The 23,137-nt window shown below is 42.3% G+C and overlaps 1 long non-coding RNA gene across 1 annotated transcript in view; it reads left to right on the forward strand.

The window, feature by feature from the left end:
• The window catches only part of LOC109861319, a 25,527-nt gene that overhangs the window by 1,055 nt on the left and 1,335 nt on the right, over positions 1-23,137 (forward strand). The gene's annotated exons all lie outside the window — the stretch shown is intronic.

Raw genomic sequence — 23,137 nt, forward strand, 5'->3', positions numbered from 1 at the left:
AATCGAGCGGTGTCGAATCGTACTGTGGTCAAACGGAACCCGCCCAAAATGAAGTCATACGGATAATTGTTATTAATTAAAATGTTAAAAATTAAGTCAAAGTTTTTGGCGTTAAATTGTGGATGAGATAAAAAGAAGCCCCTGTCAACAAGACTAATAACAGTACCTCTTTTTTGGCAAATAGGATGGTTAGAGAAAAAATTTAAATATTTGCCTGAGAATGTCGGTTTGTGATACCAGTCGTGAATGAGTCTATTGTTATGCTTTATAATTGTAATGTCCAGAAAATTAAGTCTATCATAGCCAATCTCCATAGTAAATTGCAAACGTGGGTGATATGAATTATATATCTCCAAAACATTATCAAATTGGTGTGATGGAACCATGAGCGCTATGTCATCTACATATCTAATATGTAGAGGTGGTATAAAAGATAAAGAACTAATGGTGAACGTTTCTAGATCCTGCATGACTATATCTGCTAGAATCGGTGAGAGAGGAGATCCCATGGGAGCGCCGAATGTCTGTTTATATATTTTATCATTGAAAAGAAAAAAAGTGGAGTTGAAAACAAAATTGATTGCCGTAAAAAATTCTTCTTTAGGTAAGGAGGTGCTGAGCTTTATCAATTGCCATCTCTTTTCAAGACCCTTGATAGCGAGATCCAGAGGAATGTTAGTGAATAATGATATGACATCAAGTGATATCAAATCAAAAGATTGATCATAAGTTACCTTGGAGACACGGCTAGCAAGATGGAAACTATTGAGAACACATGTAGGTGGAGAAACAAGATTTTTAGAAATAATTTTGTGTAAAAATATGGCCAAATTGTGTAGAGGACTGTTGGTTGAAGATATAATGATTCTAAAAGGGTTGCCAGGTTTGTGGATTTTAGGAACTCCGTAGGCTCTAGGTAGAATAGTGTGTGAAACATTTAAGTGTTTGTATGTCGATTCTGTGATGTATTCACGCGTTTTCCATCTTTTTAATATATCTTTTAAAGACGTAATAAGGGAATTCACAGGATTCCTTTTAACAATAGAATATGTATTGATATCAGAAAGTACAAGTTCAATTTGAGTAATGTAATTATCTCTGTCCAATGCGACTACCGAATTACCCTTATCAGCTCTAGTAAACACGATGGAAGGATGACTCTTAGTAAACTTTTGAGTGATATTGAAAGCTTGTTTAATGTCTTCATCATAATGTAATTCGGTAAATTGAGAAACTTTCATTTGTTTAAGGACTGATACAAATTTATTACGACACTCAATTTTATTATTATTGTTAAAGTGTATAATGTTATTCTCAAAGTTTTTAATCAATTCAAAAGTCAATTTTTGATTATTATCAGGAGGGAAGCAAAAGTTTTCACCCAACTGTAATAAAGTAACGTTAATATTACACACACATTATCACCTGTGTTTCTTGCTTCAAATGGCCATGAAATTTTCCTGTTCTTTTGAGAATTTTTTGAAGCGTATCTATACTCCTTTTCTATGTTTTTAAATGTTGCAAAAATATAATGAATATTAATCAATATTATTAAATTGTTACTCTCGTTTTTCTCTGCCTAGAGTGAGCATCTTCATTTATTTCCGGAGTGTATTTTTATCTACAATACATTCCGTTTGCTATTTTCTTCTCTTTCATTCACATATGCACATTTTGCTCTGCGTATCGTTTTTTTCTAACCATTTTCTGTACCCCCACTAGACTCCAATTTTTCATATATGCACATGCGCGAATGAGAGAAAACGAAAAGCATCAAACAGAGTGTGTCCTTTTCTACGTAGACCTTACCCCCACTCCGCAAATAAACGCGGATTATTGCCCCTTGGTTAAAGCTGCGTCCATATAAGATTATAGAACTACAACTCCGAAGCGAAACTATCGTACAAGCAATAACCGATAGTAACCAAATCGGCATCATGCAGGCAAAAGAAACGCAACTAGGATATTTATAGGAAGCTGTTTAGTACAGCCAAGGAAAAATTTCTGTCCAATAAGCGTAATAAATACCACGGAAAAAACGGTGAAAATGAGCACATGTGTTAAGCTTGAAACATTAGAAGAAGAGAGCGAGACAGAAAGTGAAATAACGAACGTAAGCATAAAGACGGAGAAGTTTGCGCGACGCAAAAGAGTGAAAAAGGCACTGCGGGTGAAGCATCTGAATAAAGAGAAAAAACAAGGTTTGCATGAGATATGCGAAAAGTATCAAGATATATTTCATTTCGCGGAGGAGCCACTCACTAAAACAAGCGCGGTAAAACACCGAATAGCGGTAAAAGCCGATACTGTACCGATAAATGTAAAGCCGTATAGATTGCAGCACAAACATAAGCAAGAGGTGGTACGACAAATAAAGGAAATGCTGGACAACGGAATAATACGCGACAGTGAGAACCAGTGAAACGTACCACTGCTTGTCGTGCCGAAAAAGATGGATGCGTCCGGCGTAAGAAAATTAAGAATAGTCGTAGATTTTCGTTGACTAAATGAGGCGACAATATGCGATTCTTTTCCACTGCCAAATATTGCGAAAATACTGGACCACCTTGGGAATGCAAAATATTTCTCAACGTTAGATTTGGCGTACGGGTATCATCAAATACCAATGGACGAAGAAAACAGAGATAAAACGGCGTTTTCAACGCCGCATGAGCATTTTGAATATAATAGGATGCCGTTTGAACTAACGAATGCGCCGGCAACATTCCAGAGATTAATGAATTTGATTCTGATAAGATTGCGAGGAATAAAATGCTTCGTGTATCTTGATGATATAGTGATACACGGCGCAAGTCTACAAGAACAGCAGGCGTTTACAGGAAGTATTCGAGAGACTGCGAAAGTACAATCTAAATCAGCAACTGGAGAAGTGCGTTTTTCCGCAGGGAGGTCACATATCTGGGACATGTGATTACCGAAAAAGGCATATCACCGGATCCGTCAAAACTGGAAGCGGTTAAGGCATTTCCGGTTCCAAAGAAAGTAAAAGATATCCAGGCATTCATAGGTCTGGCGAGGTATTATAGAAAGTTCATCGGCCAGTTTTCAAAAATAGCAAAACCGCTGACACAGTTGTTGCAAAAGGAAGCAGCGTTTGAGTGGGGTCCCAAGCAACAACAAGCGTTTGAAAGTTTTAAAGAAAAATTGATTAGCGCACCGTTGCTTGCTTATCCGGACTTCAACAAAAAGTTCGTTGTCACGACCGACGCGTCGGGTTACGCGGTCGGCGCGGTGCTATCGCAAGGTGCGGTAGGTCAGAACCGGCCGATTGCGTACGCGAGCCGTGTGCTGAATAGCGCAACTATAGCACTACGGAGAAAAAGTTACTCGCGATAGTGTGGGCAGTAAAGCATTTCAGGCCTTATTTGTACGGGACAAAGTTCAATATAGTCACCGATCATAAGGCGCTGATTTGGCTTTTTAATATAAAAGACCCCGGTTTGCGGCTTGTGCGATGGCGGTTAAAGCTAGAAGAGAATGATTATGAGATCGTGCATGAAAAAGGGAAGGCGAATACCAACGCGGACGCGCTGAGTAGGTTTCCCGCGGAGGCATGCACGTGTAAAACGAATGAGAGCGAAAAGGCAGAGGAAGATAAGAGCGAGAAGCCAGAGCTCACCGAGGAAGAAAAGAGACAGATACTGTACGAGTATCATGACTCACCAGTGGGCGCGCATCAGGGAATAGCGCGTACAATAAAAAGAATAAAGATGAAATATGACTGGCCCGAGTTAACAAGCGATGTAAAAAGTCATATTTCGAAATGTGAGTCCCGTCAAAAAAATAAGTTGTCACGGAAAATAAAAGTACCGCTGGTAATTACGGATACACCAAAAAAGCCTTTCAAAAAGTTTCTTTTTGTTTTTTATCTGAGGATAATCCAAAGCCTGGATCAAAACGTTATTTTCTAATAATAAATCCTTCTTTTTCACACACTAACATCCGTGTTTAGGTTCTTATTGGCCATTAAATCACTTCCTTTCGAAAAGTGCTCGCTTGACATTGTCGGACCATTACCGGTGACAAGTAGCGGAAACAAATATCTACTGACGTTTCAAGACGGACTCACGAAGTTTAGTAAAGCAATACTCGTTCCAAATCAGAGAGCCGCTACGATAGCAAGGGAGTTCGCGACAAAACTTGTGTGTGAACACGGAATTACGGAGACGATTTTAACGGCTCAAGGAACAAACTTTGTAAGCAAACTGTTTAAAAGTGTTTGCAAGTTATTGCGGATAAATAAGATACAAACAACGGCTTATCATCTGGAGAGTAACGGAGCGTTGGGGCAATCGCATAAGACGCTGGCCGAGTATATACGTCATTACGAGAACAAAGACCAGACGGATTGAGACGAGTGGGTGCCGAACGCAATGTTCGCGTACAATACGGCACCACACACGGCAACGGGGTTCACACCTTTTGAATTGGTGTACGGGAGATGCGCGGAATTACCGACTGCCTTAATTAAACCATTGTCAACGCAGTATAACTTAAAAAACTACGCGCAAGAATTAAAAGAGAGATTGCGGGCGACAAGTCGAGTAGCGCGAGAAAAACTCAAGGAAGAAAAAGAAAAAGCCAAGCGTTACTATGATAGAAAAACCAAGCCAGCAGCGTTTAGCGTAGGGGAAAAAGTCCTATTATATGACAAAACATTAAGAAGAGGCAGATCGCAAAAGCTGGAAGCAAAGTGGATAGGACCCTACGTAGTGGTTACAAAAATGTCAGACGATATTTGACATATGCGGTCAAAGCGGGACGGCGCACGCAGAATGTGCACGTCAATAGGTTGAAGGTCTTCTGAGAAAATTAGTAAGAAGAGAAAACTCACCGAGCTGCTCTATTCGGAGTCACAAAGGATAATGAGGGGCGGCGACAGGGGAAGAGGCCCCGGGCAAATCACCTCGTCATCATCTTCCGGGTCGGGAGAAGCAGGCGGCAAGGGCCGCAAACAGAACACCACTTCAGGGGAGCCCGGTGGTGACTCTACGGGGGTGCGGGGCGTCGCGGGGCGCGAGGAGTCGGAAATCTCGGAGCTGAGCGAGGACGTCTCCTCCGAGCGCTCGTGCGGAGAGGATTTCGCCGCGCTGTCATCGGTGCACGACAAGTATACGAAACGAGACATTGAAAAACACTACCAACAAAGTTTATTGTTAAAACAAAGAAGGCACATTTGAAAATTTCCGTTAATCAAACACTTACACTGTGTTACAAGCAAACAATAAGGTACACCGTGTGGTGATCAAGCCGGTGACAAACGAGGTACTGATGTTCATTGTCGTGAGGAACCATGTCCCGGGGCACAAGAACAGTCTCGTCTCAAATGTAAAGTCTTAAAATTAATAAAAACGATAAAAGAAGCTCAAGTGACAAAAGCAACGAACTCTGTAAAAAGACCGACGCTCGCGATTCCACCAGTTAGGCGACACTGTTCGCGGTACGGTATAAAGATATAATGTAAAGAACGTTTTGCTTGCAAGAAAATGTTATTAGTAAATGTAGTAATACTTATCTTTTGCGTTGCGTGGAGTGAAACTGGAGACCAAGGATACCACATACAAAAATTTCAACACAGTCCCGACATGTACTACGAGAAATACGGAACAATGCTCTACGTCAGCGAAAAGTGGAGACTAGTCGTAAGATTAGATGTATCTACGATATATACGCGAGTAGAACAGGCGGAACGCATGTTGAGAGATACAAAAGAAACATGCGGAAACGTAACAATAGTTCGTGAAAATAGAGAATTTTGCAAAAGTTTTGTTGCAAAGTTACAGCAAAAATTGTAAAAGGTGGAAAAACTAGCCAGACGCGTTAAGACAATCGTGGGTACACGGTGTACCGTACACCAACGCGTTACCGAAGGGGGCTAGTAAACGCGGTAGGCTCCATTGCAAAAGTTTTGTTCGGCACCATGGACGCCGACGATGAAAATCAGATATCGGAGCAAATAGAGTTATTGGATAAAAAACAGACAGTGCTACAACATGTGGTTAAAAATCAGTTGCAGGTTGTAAACGCAACAGTTGCGCACGTACAAAACGTGGAGGAAATAGTCGAGAGAAACAAAAATAAGTTGAAAAACGCGGTATTGAAAGTAACACAAATGGTAGACGATTACGCACGACAGGCGGAGCTAACCGAATATTTTATGAAACTAGGAAGCGTAATCACCGAACTCGAGTTCGACGTAGAAAGCGTCATGGAATACGTCACGGACGTACAAACAAAGTTTGCCTAGTTAGAGGTAGTACCCGTTGAGTTACTGTTTCCAGTAGAATACGACCTGTTAAGGGTAGTGCCCTTGCCAGTGCATAATCACGATAGTGTTCTCACAGTGGCGCAGGTAATATAATAGACAAACATACTCCATTGTAAAAGTAAGTCAGTTAGAGCAATGTAAAAACGTTAGGGATAGTTACGTCTGCGATAATGTAGAAGCAGTGTACAAAGTACACGCGGACGCATCGTGCGAGGTGCAAGCGTATGTTAGTGAGTTGGAAAGTTTTTCCAATTGCAAAGAAGAAACTGTGGTTTCGAATCGCACGATCTGGATAAGGTTGGAGAAGGCACGTATATGGCTGTACTCAACACCAAAAAGCGAGTCGGTGGTAATACCGTGCGTGAACCGAAAAGAAGCAACAGAACTGTAAATGGAGTCGGAGAGATAAAATTGTCAGAGAAGTGTAAGTTGGTAACTTTCAGCGTGACAGTTCACACCAACAAGGTAGTGAACAAATTAACACGTATTTGCCGCGGTTCAATCTTTCGGTGTTAAGAGCGACAAGAAGTGCGACTGTTAACAGGGAAGTTGTGTTGGAAAGTGTAACGCAGAGTAAGGCGCAAGTTAAAAAAATAGTATCGAAAATAACAAAGTTAACCGATGAAGTGAACGAGAGTTCGTTTTTTGTAAATCCACATTTTATCTATCCGACTACGTCAGGTGTAACGGTAGTAGCAATAATTATTGTAATACTTGTGTATAAAATAGTAAAGAGTAAGAGAAAGACCCCCCCGAATGGGTTCCTACCTTGTAGTAGCTCCGAGGCGGGAGCTCGGGGCTCTCGGAGCGCTCGGTGCGCACGTGGTCTGGCCGCCTCGCAGTAACTACACGGAACGTTATTTTGTTCCCAGCATGTGCTGGTGACGGCGCGGCCGGGCATTGATCGTCAGCTCCTCTCTGGATGCTGGCGGATCTGTCTGGTCGTGTCGTCACAATGGAAGTGTAATCTGACGGGACAACAATTGACCACAGAAAGTGAGCATCTGGTATCCTCGGAGGCTGTGGGCTCTCGCGCCGAAGCGGGTGGTGGGGCTTAAGGTCGCGGGCGGTGGTCATCCGCTCAGGGATGGGCCCGTCTGTGGCCAACTAAGAGAAACCCGCCAAGTTAAGGTGTGAGCAACCGTGCCGAGAGCTGCGTGGCGCAAGGAGAGTTGCGTCGTAAACGGTGCCTCCTGGATACCGGGCGAAATCCAGGAGTACGGAGCCAAGCCCCAGCCATTCACGGCTCTGGCTGGGTGAGACCGCGCGACCGCGATACTCGTGGGAACAAAAATGAGTGAAAACAAAAATAAAATTACCCCCAAACCAGTCCCCAAGAGCAAAGCCTCTTCTGGAGGCAAACGCCCAAGGGAATCTTGCAGTGCAGGATCGGGCTCAGAAGCCCCAAAATACCGCATAAGATAGCGGGGCTGCTAGGCGTCGTTATAATAAACAGATGCTAACCGGAGAGAGTAGGGCCAATAAGGCCCCCTCTACCCCCGCAGTCTCTTGTTCAAAAGGTAGAGCTGGAGGTAGGGGTGCTTCGGGTGGCGCGGCAAAGCGCGCCAGGCCGGAGCACACTACTCTCAGCCCCTCAGAAAATCGCCAGGGCAAGAGACCCAAAAATGAAAGGTCGTATGCACAGGCGACCAAAGGTCTTGTCAGGATGTCCCTCGTATTGGAGGGCTATCCTGACAAGAAAATGGAAGCCGGTGAAGTGGTTGAGATCAGAAAAATGGTCAGGTCTGTCATCCTCGGCATGTCTGAGAATGACAAGACCCCTACTTTTACTGGTTCCTGGGAGAGGGATGGCGCACTCATGGTTGTGTGCGCCAACATAGAGTCGGCGGAGTGGCTTAAGGCCCATTCCTCCGATTTAAAAATCAGGGGAACTCCTCTGTGTGTGCTGCCGGTTGATGCGCTACCTAAGCGTCATCAAGTGGTGGTGCATGTGGAGGAGCCTGAAGTAGGGGTTGAGGATGTTTTAAAGTTCCTTAACCAGCAAAACACAGGGCTGGCAACCAGCGATTGGGTCGTCACCAGAGGGACGTATAGAAGGGATGCTACGAGCGTCCACTTCTCCTGTTTGGTTGGCGACTCGGCGATGGAAGCCTTGAAGCACTGTGGCTTCAGGCCTTTCTTCTGTCTCGGCCGGGCCACCGTTAGGATGACAGGACGAGAGCGCGGGGAGACGACGGAGATGGAGATGGAATCGGAGGGTGTCGGGACTGCCTAAAAATGGCTTTACTCGGCATTCAAATGATCCAGATTAACTTGCATCACAGCAAGAGCGCCTCGGCTTTCCTAGCCAGGAGCATGGCTGTGATGCATACAAGTACTGCACTAATCCAAGAACCATGGATTGTAAAAGGTGCAGTAAAAAGACTGAGTGGGTGCGGCTGCTTATACAAAGCACACTCAGATAATAGAGTAAGATCATGCATTTTAGTAAAAAGACTAAATGCTATCTTTCTGCCACAGCTCAGCGAGGACCTCACAGTCATCAAGGTGAGAGTAAAGCTAGCCGAGGAAGAGGACATAAAAGTATTAATAGGGTCAGTTTATATCCCCTATGACTCCACGGATCCACCACCACATGAAGAGGTAACAAACCTGGTGGCCTATGCGGAAGCCAAAGGGCTCGAACTCCTGCTGAATTGAGATGCGAACTCCCACCATGTAGGATGGGAAAGCACAGACATCAACTTGCGGGGGGAAAGTCTCTACGGCTACTTAATGGGCACAGGATTAACCATTGTCAATAGAGGAAACAAGCCGACATTCCTGGACTCCAGAAGACAGGAAGTCATCGATATAACGGTTTGTACGGAGAGGGTGGCAGGACTGGTGAACGACTGGAGAGTCTCGGATGGGCCCTCTGGCTCTGATCACAGACAAATACGCCTAACTCTTCAACAAATACCGCAAATCAGCTGGGTTTGCAACCCACAAAAAACCAACTGAAAGGGCTTTAAAGCTGACCTTAAGGCCCAGCTCGCTATGGCCCCAACCAGTTTCAAAACCAAAAACAACTTGGAAAACGTGGCGGACTTTCTAAAGAACGCCATTACACACGCTTTTGAATTAAACTGTTCAAAACTAAGGGATCCGGTAAACAAGATCTACTGGTGGAATAAAGAGCTCGGTAAGCTCAGATTTGAAACGAGAAAAAAATTCAGCAAGGCGAAAAAAACAGGACTTGCAGTACACTGGGAGGCCTTTAGAAGCTCCCAACGAGAGTACAGCAAGGAGATTAAGAAATCAAAATGCAAAAGCTGGAGACGTTTCTGTGAAAGCATTGAGAGCGCCCCTCCAGGCTTCACAAAATCCTCAGTTTAGATCACCGTCCCCAATTAGGCTGTCTCAAGCTCCCAACGGGGAATGTCACTGAGGAAGCAACGGACACATTGAAACATTTAATGGAAGTACACTTCGCAAGTTTTGATCATAACATACAACTCTGCCGACCAAAGCCTAGGGAATATAAACCCAGGGACTGGCGTCTGGGAGCTAAAGTTGTTTTTCCAAAGGGAGTTGAATGGGCAGTTAAGACCTTCTCTCCCTATAAATCACCTGGACCGGATGGAATCTACCCGGTTCTTCTTCAAGAGGGACTGGGGGTTCTCATAGATCCACTCACAAAAATCTTCAGGGTTAGCATAGTCCTAAGACACGTCCTCTAGGCTTGGAGTGGTACAAGAATAGTCTTTATACCCAAGCCTGGTAGAAATGGCTATATAGCAGCCAAAGACTTCAGACCGATCAGTCTCACTTCTTTTGTATTGAAAACACTGGAAAGACTGATCGATAGATATTTGAAAATTTGTCCTCTGCTAGTACATCCGCTGTCTCCGGCTCAGTATGCCTACAGGGACGGCAAATTAACAGATACTGCTTTGCACCATTTCGTGGGCGGAGTCAAAGTGCAGTTGGAAGCAAAGGGATATGCCCTGGGAGTCTTTCTAGACATTGAGGGAGCTTCCGATAGCACCTCATATGATGTCATCAGGGAAGCAATGACCGGGCATCACATTCCCGCTGCTTTAGCAGACTGGACACAAAGCATGCTAACAAGAAGAGCCCTGATTGCCAATCATGGGGACTCAAGTGTGCATGGTTTCCCCGCTAAAAGATGACCGCAGGGAGGAGTTTTATCTCCCCTGCTCTGGTGTCTGGTCGCGGATAAACTTCTACGAGAATTACAGAAGAAAGGCTTTCTCGTCTTTGGCTACCCTGATGACGTAGCTATTATAGTGCGAGGTAGTTTTCTTTCAACACTTAAGGAGACTATGCAGAAAGCCCTTAAGATNATGCAAGACTGGTGTCAATCAAAAGGACTTAGAGCTAATCCACTAAAGACCAAGGCCATGATTTTCACCAGGAAATACAAACCTGAAGCCATTGAGCCGCTTAGACTCTGGCGAGAAGATATAAAATACGTCCAATCAGTAAAGTATTTGGAAGTCCACTTAGACACTAAACTGAATTGGAAAACACATCTCGATATAAAGAGATCCAAATTCTACGCCTCATACTGAGCGTGTATAAGAGCAATGGGAAAATTCTGGGGTATTAAACTAAATACTGCCTTATGGATATACAAAGCGGTACTTGTACCGAGGTTAATATATGCTGCTGTTGTTTGGTGGTCCAGAGTGGAAAAGATGGAGTCAAAGAACCTACTAAAAAGCCTACAAGGTAATTACTTGAGGGCTGCGGTAGGGACTATGAGAACGACACTAACAGAAGCGCTGGAAGTGGCACTCTGCATTCCACCTCTAAGGCCTGTTCTACAATACAGTCGTAAGCCGTAAGTAGTAAAAAATTGACCAATCACAATCAATTATTCTTCTGTGATTTATCTGTGATTGGTCGATTTTTTACGACTTACAGCTTACAACTGTATTGTAGAACAGGCCTAAGACTGACTGTCATCAGCGCTGCCAAACTCACAGCATATAGACTAAGGTGTCAGGGGAAGTGGAGAGATTTCGGAGTAGGTCATACCAGGCTTGAGTTTCTCCACAAACCTCCCTTTACCTTAAAGCAAGATAGAATATCTAGAATACGCCAAGTGAACAAGGCGTTCTCCATAAACTTGACCACCAGGGCGGACTGGAAAAACAATAATCTTCAGATCTAGCCGGGCACTCATGCATGGTTTACTGATGGATCTGGAGCAAACGGCTGCTATGGAGCAGGCATCTACTGTCCAGGATCAAATCACAAAAAGTTTTTCTCTCTGGGTACATTGCCCACGGTCTTTCACGGAAGTCCTGGCCATTCTGGAATGTGCAAGACTCCTATTCTTAAGAGAGACAAAAACTAGGAGGATCAATATCTATACGGATAGCAAAGCAGCCATAGGAGCTCTTGCCAAGACCACCACTGAATCTTTAGTGGTTTGGGACTGTATGCAAGCTCTAAACAGATTGGGCGAGCGAAACAACATCACGCTTGTCTGGGTACCTGGTCACCAAGATATCCAAAGAAATGAAGTGGCTAATAGTCTGGCAAAACTGAGTACCTTAGAGGAACCAGTCTGCCAGATAGTTGGAATTCCCTTTGCAACAGGGAAAAACCATATCAAGGACTGGCTGAAAAGGGAGCACAGGATTTCTTGGGACATACTGAAGAGCTGCCGCCAAGCTAAGGCCCTGATGACTCAGTCATTGCCAGGTAGGACCAAAGAACTACTGACAATGAGTAAGTACAGGCAAAGACTGTGTATCGGTCTCCTCACAGGGCATTGGGCCTTTAAGGCACATTTATTCAACTTAAGCCTAGTTGAGGAGAGTAGTTGTAGATTTTGTGGCGAAGAGAGGGAGGACAGCGTGCACATATTGTCTCGCTGCCCGTCTCTAGCACTCAAGAGATTCAGATCCTTGGGCTCCATGTTTGTGGAGCCCGAGGACCTAAAAATAATTAAAATCGGCCATCTGTGTAGCCTGGCAGCAAATGCCGAGTTTTAGCAGCTTGGTCAATTAACAACTAGCGGGAGTCGCAGAGGATCTTAGAGATCTAGGTGACAAGAGGGCCTCACAAGGCCCCCGCTTTTCGTCATCTATCTATCTATCTATCTATCTAAGAGAAAAACGGAGCTGGCACGCATTGCCGTAGAGCTACGTAACGCGGAGCGGCGTGAAAAACAACGGAGTGCTCACAAAACGCCGAGACCATCGCGCTGTAGGTTACACCGCGTAGTAGTAAATACAAACTAATATAAATAGCACATAAAAATTGTACACAAATACATTTTAAGAGTTGCGACGGAAAATGTTACAAGCATTTTTCTTTTTTCCGGAAGGGGGGAAATGTTGTGAAGCAATTTTTGTAATAAAGTTAAGTAGAGTAAGGCCATTGAGCAATGTGATGAGACATCACTGTCATTGCTTAATGACCTGTTTAGGTTGCGGGGCAACAGCAGTTCTAGGAAGAACTGCTGGTTGCCACAGGGTGCGACACATTGCCGCATTGTCCGAAGTGCAACGCGGCATGTGTCGACACCGGCACCGGTAACTAGCACGGCCGTTGCTAGGACCGGTGGACCTGCTGAATCGACGCGATCGATTTACTATAAATCGATCGCGCGGATGAAGCAGAGAGAGACTGTGAACAGACTGCTAACTCACTGTGTGGCTCCGTAAGCCGGAGTGTTTACTGCAGTGAAGAACAGCTGTGTAAGGAACGTTGAAGAAACATTGTAAGGAACTGGAGCAATAAAGATAATATTATAAGTTCAAGTATAGAACTTATTCTTTTCACCAACCAACCTCCTCGACTTCCAACAATGCGTTTCCAAAAAGTCCCTAGTCACACTTTTTTCCTATTGGTTGGTTACCCAACTTAGCTTTTTCGGGTGTTTTTGCGTGTATGTCGTGTGTGTGTGTGTGTTTGTGTGTGTGAATTCATCCAAAGGCCTTACCTCTAAGCCTAGTAAAGCTACATCGCAAATTCAACTTTAAAATTAAACTTAAAGTAAACTTGAAATTTTTTGTGCCGTTTAAAACATCATCCAAACGTCTGTCATAAACACACAAAAAATTAAAAAATAAACTTTCTTCTATTTTAACAAAATATTTTAACCTAAAGTGTCGTAATATAAGAAAGCAGTCATAAAATTACAAAATAATGCAAAACCGGACACTAACACATACTTTTGCGTCTTGGTCCCTTTAAACTGCAATTATAAAAAAAAAACTTAAAATTTATTTGCGGCTACTTTTGCCCGCTGACGGCTTATTTTTTTGCGCCCTTTTTGCCTTTCACCTCCTTCACGGGTCGTCCGCCGCTTGTTTCCTCTCGGAGTGGTTTTTCTCGACATCGCGGGTGTCCGGAACCGATATCAATTCCTCCCGATCACTGTCCCGCCTCCCTGGGGCCAGCGGTGACAAGGTTAATCTAATTGTGATAAATTATTCCATCCAAAAATAACATTGTATTCGATAAAAAATATGTATATTTTCTGGATAAAAAATTGTTGATTATAAATAATTGTTGATTTGCAAATACTGTATACATAATAATTTTATATTGTTGTAGTTATTAGAAACAATCTTGTTACATATATTTTTAGAAATTATTTATGATTTCTGAGTTGTATATATTTACATCAGATAGTCGAATCGCATTTAATATTGACTAACAACTCTACAAAAGATATGTGCTTGTAACAATATGAGTGTAATAGAAACACTTGTGTAGTCAAAGAGGCATTATATTTAAGTATATTTATTAATTGCATTAATCGCATTATATTTAGTAATCAAATAAAATGTTTTAAGTTTTTATATTTTAAAACGTGCAGTATATTCACAATATAAAAATAAAAAACATCAACAGTGATACATAGGTAATATGAAAATAAACGTACAACGTGATACGCATATGTTTTAAAAAGTGTAACCGTATGCGCACAAAGCAGCTGGACTGTGGTTTATGTAGAATGGCCTTTCCGCGCAATGCGATAGCCAATCACCATTTCATTCTTTCATGAAAAAGCAGCATATTTTTCGTAAAAGCAAAACTGCTTATTGGTTACCGCGTTCTTTTTGCGAGCGCCTTAAGAAAGCCAAATCACTTTACTGTGATAGACTGTTCAATGAGAAATGAGAATTTCAGCAAACAAAATCTTTTCTGTTTTGCGCGTATCTTCTACCAGTAAGCTCTCCATTTTACTGCTCATAAAGCTGTCAGCGGGTGGTGCGGATAAGGGAACAATCATTGCTATCTCTTCTTGGTCCGCTTCTCTTCTACTATAGGCATGAGGCTTCTCTTCTCTCATTGAACAGACTGTAGTCAGTTTAAGCCCGTTCTACATTGATCGCAAAAGATAAATCGCACGATCGCATTGTCGCGAGTCGTAAGAATCGTGCGATTTGAGCATCTACATTAGTCGGAAGTTACAACCAGAATGGCATTGAATGAGGAATAATAGAAGAAGCAGTTCTAGATGATTCGAGTCACGTGACGTCTGCTGCCGCAGCGTGCTGCGTATATGAAATGGTACCTTACGACAATCGCAATATCGCTTGCGATCTTGCGATCGGCTGCTTGCGCTCAATGTAGAACGAGCTTTAAATGTTACTAGTTAAGCTGTTTTTACATGGAACGTAGCTTGCGTCAGCCAATCAAATCGTCACAACTACCATACGCAAATACAATAAGGCAATTTGATTGGCTGACACAAGGTACGTTCCATATAAAAGCAGCCTTAAGCGTAAGGGTCATCACACATAAAATGACGTAAGCTGCAAATGCATAGCATAAAACTATATGGACGCTGATAAGCAATACATTGTCATCCCACATTGTTATTTTGAGGAAATTACGCTTTAAGATTAAAAAGAAAAAATGTTTATATATGTTTCTTTTAAGATGTTTGTGTATTTTTTATATATAAAAACATTTAAGTTTATAAAAACACGATTGAAAAACGTTCTTTGATAGGATAAAGAAGCATACTACATAAATATCTAAATATTTCAGTTTTTGTGGGTTGACACTGTATTGCTTATTAGCGTTCCTATGGACCAATAAGGTCGAAGCACACTTGCATAAACGCATAACGCATACGACATAAGAAAATCAACCAATCAAGATTTGCAGAACGAGAAGTGAAGAACAATAAAGACGGACTGATGCTAAAAAACGCGGAAGCGTCCAAAGTGAACGCATTTATAAGGTGCGGTCAATGCCTCACTGCAAACGTTTCAAAGCATTGTTCTATTTTTATTTCTCGTTAAATGTAATGAATAAATATAGAATGATGCTTCGAAACATTTGCAGTAAAACTTTAACCGCACCCATAGTTGCATATGTATGGCATCAAACTATATGGACCAATGAGCGTCTAGCATTAAGTCGCCATATTGATGTACAAAATCATACTAGACGCTCATTGGTTTATATAGTTTTATGGAATGCATATAAACTCTATGTCAACTCGTGTATATTGCGCATACGCTCGAAGTTTACGGACCGGTTTCCACCATATATGTAATACTCCTATATTGCTTGTTTGGCTAGAAAAGTTCCGAAAATATCACAGTGCAGACGATATCGTTTTTTCACTCTGTTAAAGAAACTGTGCGTTCTGCGCATGCACTGAATTGTGGGAGTGGGGGGGTCAGTTGAGATGCTATGAGGATGCGCAGAAACCATATTATAGCTAAAGCGAAGCTTATAACGTGGCACTAAGGGTAGAGAAATGTCTAATCAAAAAAAATGTTACTTGTGCAACCGCATGCCGTCAAGAAAAGATATTTCTGTACCTAAATAAGTTTTATAAAAAATATATAAAAATAAGCATATAACTGTTTAACAATTTTTTACATTTTAAGTAATTACAAAAGTAAATTTCTTTAATAACTATTAGGTGCGCAATTAAGTTCTCGCTGTTTTTTTTTGAAAATGCAACTTGATGGTGAAAAAATGGTTACAAATGAATCATTTAAAGTATTGCCCATCAGTAGTTACAACTTTTTCCCATCTTTCTGGCAGAGCTCGAATACCGTTACGGTAAAAGTATTTGTCTTTTGAGGCTATCTACGAATCAAGCCATTTTTTGTGTCTTCATATGAGCGGAACTGCTGATCAGCCAGAACATGTGCCATCGAACGGAACAAGTAATATACAGACGGCGCAATATCAGGGGAATATGGCGAGTGGGGTAGGATTTCCTATTTGAGCGTATCCACATAGATTTTAACGGGTTTTGCAACATGAGGCCGAGCGTTGTCATGCAATAGAATCACTTTTTCATGCCTCTGCTCGTATTGTGGCCGTTTTTCGCGCAATGGTCGCATGCAATCGCTTGGAAATGGCTTTGCGGGTAACTCCTAATGCTGAAGCAAGCTGTTCTTGCGTTTGGCATGGATTCTCATCGAGCAATGCCTCCAATTCAGCGTCTTCAAAGATTTTTGGCCTTCCTTTACGCAGACGGTCGTCAACATCAAAATCACCGTCTTTGAAACGACGGAACCAATCACAGCACGTTGTTTCACTTAGAGCAGCATCTCCGTAAATTTTTGGAGCTCTCGATGCGCTTCAGCCGCCGTTTTTATCGAATTAAATAAGAAAATCAACACTTCCCGCAAATGGCGATTATTTAGTACAAAATCAGACATTTTCACACAACCAAAAGTATATGACGCCAAAACAAAATCACTAACGTGTCAAAGCGGTTTGTTTACAGTATGTCTCAGCTTGGCTCGTGACGTTTTGGATATGTCAAAATTGACCAGCACTTACTGCTAGAGCCATTTATTGACAAATAGCGGGAACTTAGTTGCGCACCTAATAAGTAGTTAAAAAGCGTCAGAAGTCACAAAGAGGAAAAAGAATCCAGTCTCCAGAATCAGGACTTCAGAGGATCCAAAACGTGGAATGTGGCTGAAAGCAGTTAGCAACAAACAAACCAAGCAAGCGACGGAGAACGTGCGAGCAACGGAGAACGTGTGAGCAGCGGGGAACGTGCAAGCGACGGAGACCGTGCGATCGACGGAGAACAAGCGGCCGACGGAAAGCGAACGGCGCAGCAAGGAGACAGCGCATCAACGGCGGCGAGAACGACCGACGACACCGGTAGTGTACATTGGCGTAAGGCAAAATGTGGCTGCTACTGTAAGTCAAAAAATTTTGTTTTATGAGCGAGCGTAAGAAACTAGCGACAGGAATACCGGACGCGTTGACACCGTTTAGCGTAAGCAAGTTTAGGTTCGAATTACCTAGTTTTAACGTACCGAGTACGACTCGAAACAATTCGTGGCTACATTTGGAACCGGCAAAACGTACTTTACAACAAATAAAAGCGAGAGAAACACAAAACAATCCGTGTCACGGCAGGGAGTCGCGCAAAGTTGAAAGATCTGGTAGCGTCCGACGGAATTTAGCGCTCGAGTTTAAAAGCGAAAGTGATAACACAGTCGGTAGTGAAGCCCAGGAAAATGTCACTGTAGACCGCGAGTTCTTGTTTGACGTATAGACAAGAGTTTACTTCCGCAAGTAAATCCCGAACCGAGAAGGCAAAGACCTTACGTTAGCAAGACTCTGAGTGACGTATCCGAGCGCGGAGAGTTTTCGGTAACTTTGTACGATAGTAGTATATTTGATCCGAAAGAAATATATACGGAAATGGCTCACGCACCGAACGAATCATTGGACGAACAACTCGAAAGAGTACATCAGACACAAGCTGACGTGGACAGAAAGATAGACCGAATGTGCAGTAAGTTAGAAGGTAAACAACTCTTTCAGGGTGCGGCGGGCCCGAACAGACCCACAGTCAAGATCACGGGAACAAGTAGAAACCCCGATGACTCCTCGAATATTGTGTTACTGAGCGAGTTAATGCAGGCCTTCCGAGAGTTGCAAACGGAAGTGCAAGGTCTAAGACGACAGGTAGTCGTACTTCGCAAGTGTACGAGGACGACGCCCTGACTAGACGGCGCATGAGGGCCGACAACGTCACGGTAACACAAGAACGCGATAACGTACTAGACGTGACGTACGGACGAACGGCCGCGGACGTGCGGAGTCAAACGGCGCACTTGTGTGACTATATGTCACTAAAAGAAGCGCGTGCAATAATACCAGTGTTCGACGGGAAGTCGCAAGCGCAGTTACGCGAGTTTTTGAGTGCAAGCACCTACGCTATGAAAAGTATTAACCCGGTTGATGAGAGAACGCTGTTAGAAGCAATTCTTTGTACTAAGCTGCGCGGACAAGTCTTGCTCGATTTTGAAACGCGAGACATTCACGATTATGACCAGCTAAAGCGCAAAATGGAAGCCACTTATTCTGCTAAAAAGGGTACAACAAAACTACAGGTAAACTTTAGCACTCTAAAACAAAAAACGGGGGAAAACGCGTTAACTTATGGACAACGCGTTAATTAGCTCGCTATGGAGCTTTACGAATCCATGGTCAAGAGAAAAATAAGAAAAAACGAGCAAAAGCAAACCATACTGGAAACGATCAACGAACAAGCCTTGCATCATTTTCAGATCAGGTTAAGGGATAACCTTAAAATAATACTGCAATCCCGAAGTTATAACACGCTCCAAGAAGCAGTAGCGATGGCGAGTGCGGAAGAGAAAGCCGCCGGAACAACCAAAAACAGAGGACCGCCGCAAACACGTAACAATGGTAGCCGAAACGGCAGTTGTTACAAATGCGGAAAGGCAGGACATTACGGGCGAAATTGTCGCTTAAGCAAAAGCATTTTACCCAAACCGGAAGGGCGACGGGTGAATGCAACGGAAAGCCATTGCAATTATTGCAAAATGGCGATACATAAAAGAGAAGAGTGCTGGTTGCTAAACAGAAAAGGTAAAAGTGACCAAAAAACGGGGGAAAAAGAAAGAAAAATTGTCAAGTATGATAACAAGAAAATGCGTGCAAAGATTGTGACTTTACAAGTCGCGATGAAGAATATAGTCACGAAAAAAAAACTAAAGCGATAGAAGCACCAGAGCTCCATGTTACAGCGATAGATAATAACCAGACAAGCTTGGATTTAGTAAGCGTACCGATAGTCAAAACACAGAAGGGCATGGCCGAATTGCTATACGACACAGGGGCTACGATATCGCTAATAAAAGTGAAATATTTAAAGGAAAAAACCTTGGTAAACAAACTAAAAATGAAACCGGAGTAACGGGGCATACCGCGCAAGTAATAAGAAAATTTGACGTAACAATTAATTTGAAAAATAAAGAACTAATCCACCCTATATATGTTGTAAACAATGATTTCCCGATAAGTTATTAGGGAATACTAGGAAACGATTTCCTTAAAAAATACCACGCAATACCGTGTCATAAGGAAGGAAAAATAAAAATTGGGACGGACTCGATGACCTTGTATCCGTATCACGCGATAAGCGTGCCGCGATGCGAGACAATAACACAGGCGTTTACAAGCGTAAATCATGTAGGTATCGTGACAGAGAAAAGCACAGTCTAGACTTTTTATCGGGAACTGCTTAGTGCAACCCGAGAACTACGTGTGCTCCGTGAGCATAGTAAATACCACGGATAGAGAAGTGAAAATGAGCGTGCCGTTGGTAACGTTAGAAAAGTTACAGATAGACTCACAGGAGGCAGAAGCACAAGTTGCAAAAATAGAAGTAAAAAAGCCGGTAATAGAACGACAAGAAAAGGTAAAAAACGCATTACGAACACAACACTTAAATCAAGAAGAAGAAAGGAAATTAAAAGAAATCTGTGAGAATTACAGCAACGTGTTTCATCTACCGGGAGAAACACTGACCTGCACTGACGCGAAGTTACATTACATACCGACGAGGACGGACTCCAGACCGATAAATGTATAACCGTACCGACTACAAGACAAACAGAAACAAGAGGTAGATAGGCAAGTAAATAAAATACTCAAGTTCAATCTGATTAAACAGAGCACGAGTCAGTGGAACGCACTATTGCTAGTAGTGCCGAAAAAACTAGACGCGCCCGGAATACGCATGTTACGCGTTGTAATAGATTTTAGAAAATTAAATGACGGCACTATCGGAGATTCATTCCCCCTCTCGAACATCACTGATATCTTGGACCAGCTAGAAAATGCAAAGTATTTTTCGACTTTAGATCTTGCCTCGGAGTATCACCAAATATCAATAGCCGAAGAAGATAAACAAAAAACGGCATTTTCTACGTCATATGGACATTAGGAGTATTGTTACGTCCTGACCTACGGTTACGATCGGGTCTTAACGGAGGAACGCAACTTGACACACGACACTTTTGAGTATTATATCTCGGCACACTGACCTAATGAGATAAGGCAAGCATGCAAGTCGAGCGAGACTGTTCAACGACGTAGTCAAGTCAACGGTCTTGTCGATATTACTTGTCTGACGTCTTCTCACTCGTCGGTCCTCTTTTAGGTCTTAGAAACAAATCTAATTTACTTGAGACAGGATCTGGTGATCACGTAATGAGATTACAGGAATGAATTTTTAGGATGGAAATTCGAAGTTTAATTAGTTGAAGCCGTTTTCATTCTTATGAGCATATAAATCATTTTTATCCAAAGTATTAACATTTAGGTTTATCCAAAAATACTCTTACGCCAGTCGAATTAAATAATTGGACGTGTGATGAAGTTCAGTGTGAATTTGAGTATACATTGGCATTATTATCATGTTTGATTCTGGGCGTTCGTTATTAACATCACTGTTAGTATTTTTAATATTTTGAATCCTTACGTAAATGAGCACCGTTACTACTTAGGCTATTGCCGGATAGACGGGGTTTGGTACGCTTCGGTTCGCTCGCTCGACGGGCAGCGGCTCTCCGCCGTAAAGTTCGGTTTCGGATATCGCGTTGTTAGAATCACGGATGATTTTCAGAGCGATATGACAACTACATATGATTTGCTACTGCTGAAAGTTCGACAGTGGTGATTGGAAATCGTCAGCGGTTCAGAACAATTGACGTTGTGAAACACTAATCCTATAGAAATAGAAGTCAGCAGCGGCCCAGAACGACACACAAGGTCGTAAACTGCTAGTCCGACAGGAATAAAAAGTCAGCGGCGGCCCAGAACGACACACAAAATCGTGAGCTGCTAGTCCGACAGGAATGAAAAGTCAGCAGCGGCCCAGAACGACACGCAAGATTGTGAGTAGCTAGTCTGACAGAAAAGGAACCGGCAGCAGTTCGGAACGGTTTGACACCGCAAAACGCTAGTCCGGCTAGGATGTCGAGGAGAAAGACTTACTAAATGAAGCAGTTATTAATTAAATTGTCGAATTTAATCCTTTTCTTCCGAATATCAACCGTCTCGAAGAAGGTTTTACTGTGTGCGTGGGAACCTTAAATTTGTTTTGCAAAACTATTGCATTAGTAAGTACTCACTACTTATTGTTTACAGTAGAATGTCGAGATGAGTAATTGATTCGCTTCGCTCAAAAGTCAGGAGTCTGTCAGTTGAACTCAGGTGAGATTAATTGGTCATCTCCTCCGATGGGAGTTGTCACGAGTCGCACTGTTTTCTCGGATTTACGTGCCGAGATCGATGTCAAATTGAGAATCGTTTGGAATGTCGAATTTCAGACCGAACAGGAAAAGCAAGTATTTTTTTGTTCGACCAAATTGACTTTAAGTTAAATTGTTAAATTAAACTTCGAAAAATTGATTTGTGTGTGTGTGGACGAAAAGGAATAAAACTGTGGTAATAATTGTAATGCTGGTTATGGAGCGCGCTCTCCGATGTTCCAACGCCTTATATATGATGATCTCGGGGCGTTAACCTTTTTGATTTTTGCCAATCGTCTTTAGATTTTACTCTCCCATTCTTTACTGATTAAAATTTCGATCTTTCATTTGCTAATCCGACCAGGCAAAAAAACCAATCACCGACAATAATTCTTTTTGACTCACTCAACATTTGTTTAAACTTTAATATCTGCACGTGCAATTTCCTGTTTATTTTCGGTGCCATAACATTCCTTGCTAGAGATTAGCGGACCGTCTAAATTATCTAAGTTTATATTCGCAAATTAGGCTTCCGTTTCCGGCGCGATACGGTGTAGAAGTGGTGTGAGAGTGTGCAATTTTGGATCGAGAATACAATAGATTTAGAGGGGGGAGAGAGAAAAGAGAGTTTGAAGTGTGTGGTGGAGTGTGTGGAGAGTGAGTGTGAGAGAGGAGAGGAGGAAAAGTGAGAGAGTTAGAAGAGTGGAGGTCGGTGCAATTACCGAGTTGAGAGCGGGTGACAGGTTAGCCTTTAGGCTGCGGAGAAATTTCAGTACAAATTGACCTCTCAGAATATGTAAAATGTATACATAATATCACTGGATATCTCAGATAGAGTCGCTGACCTGACTGCTGGTCCATATATAGACCAGCCCTGCAGACAACGTAAAGTACAATGTAAAAAAATTTATAGAAAAGGAGTATAGATACGCTTCAAAAAATTCTCAAATAAAACAGGGAATGTTTATGGCCATTTGAAGCAAAAAACACAGGTGGTAATGTGTATGTATTATTACGTTACTTTATTCAAGTACGTGATATATAGTATAAAACGTTTTCAGCCTTTGTTTAGGCCTTTATCAATATATATCTACAAAAAATATAAATGTTAGATTCGCACATTTTTTAGAATATATAATTACAACTTACAGAACAATTAGATGTAAATAGTCGCAGAATAACGTACATAAAATGTTGTTAATGATAAATTCTTGAGTAACATGATTTTAAAATGGTAATACAAAAGCAACTAAGACGAAACAGAAATGTTCAACGGTTTAAATATAAATAAAAATGAAAGTCATTGCCATCTCTCAAGCCACACTATAAAGTATTATCAACAAAAGGT

This window comes from Pseudomyrmex gracilis, unplaced genomic scaffold (assembly GCF_002006095.1).
Source record: "Pseudomyrmex gracilis isolate BER0280 unplaced genomic scaffold, ASM200609v1 scaffold_686, whole genome shotgun sequence".
NCBI lineage: Eukaryota > Metazoa > Arthropoda > Insecta > Hymenoptera > Formicidae > Pseudomyrmex > Pseudomyrmex gracilis.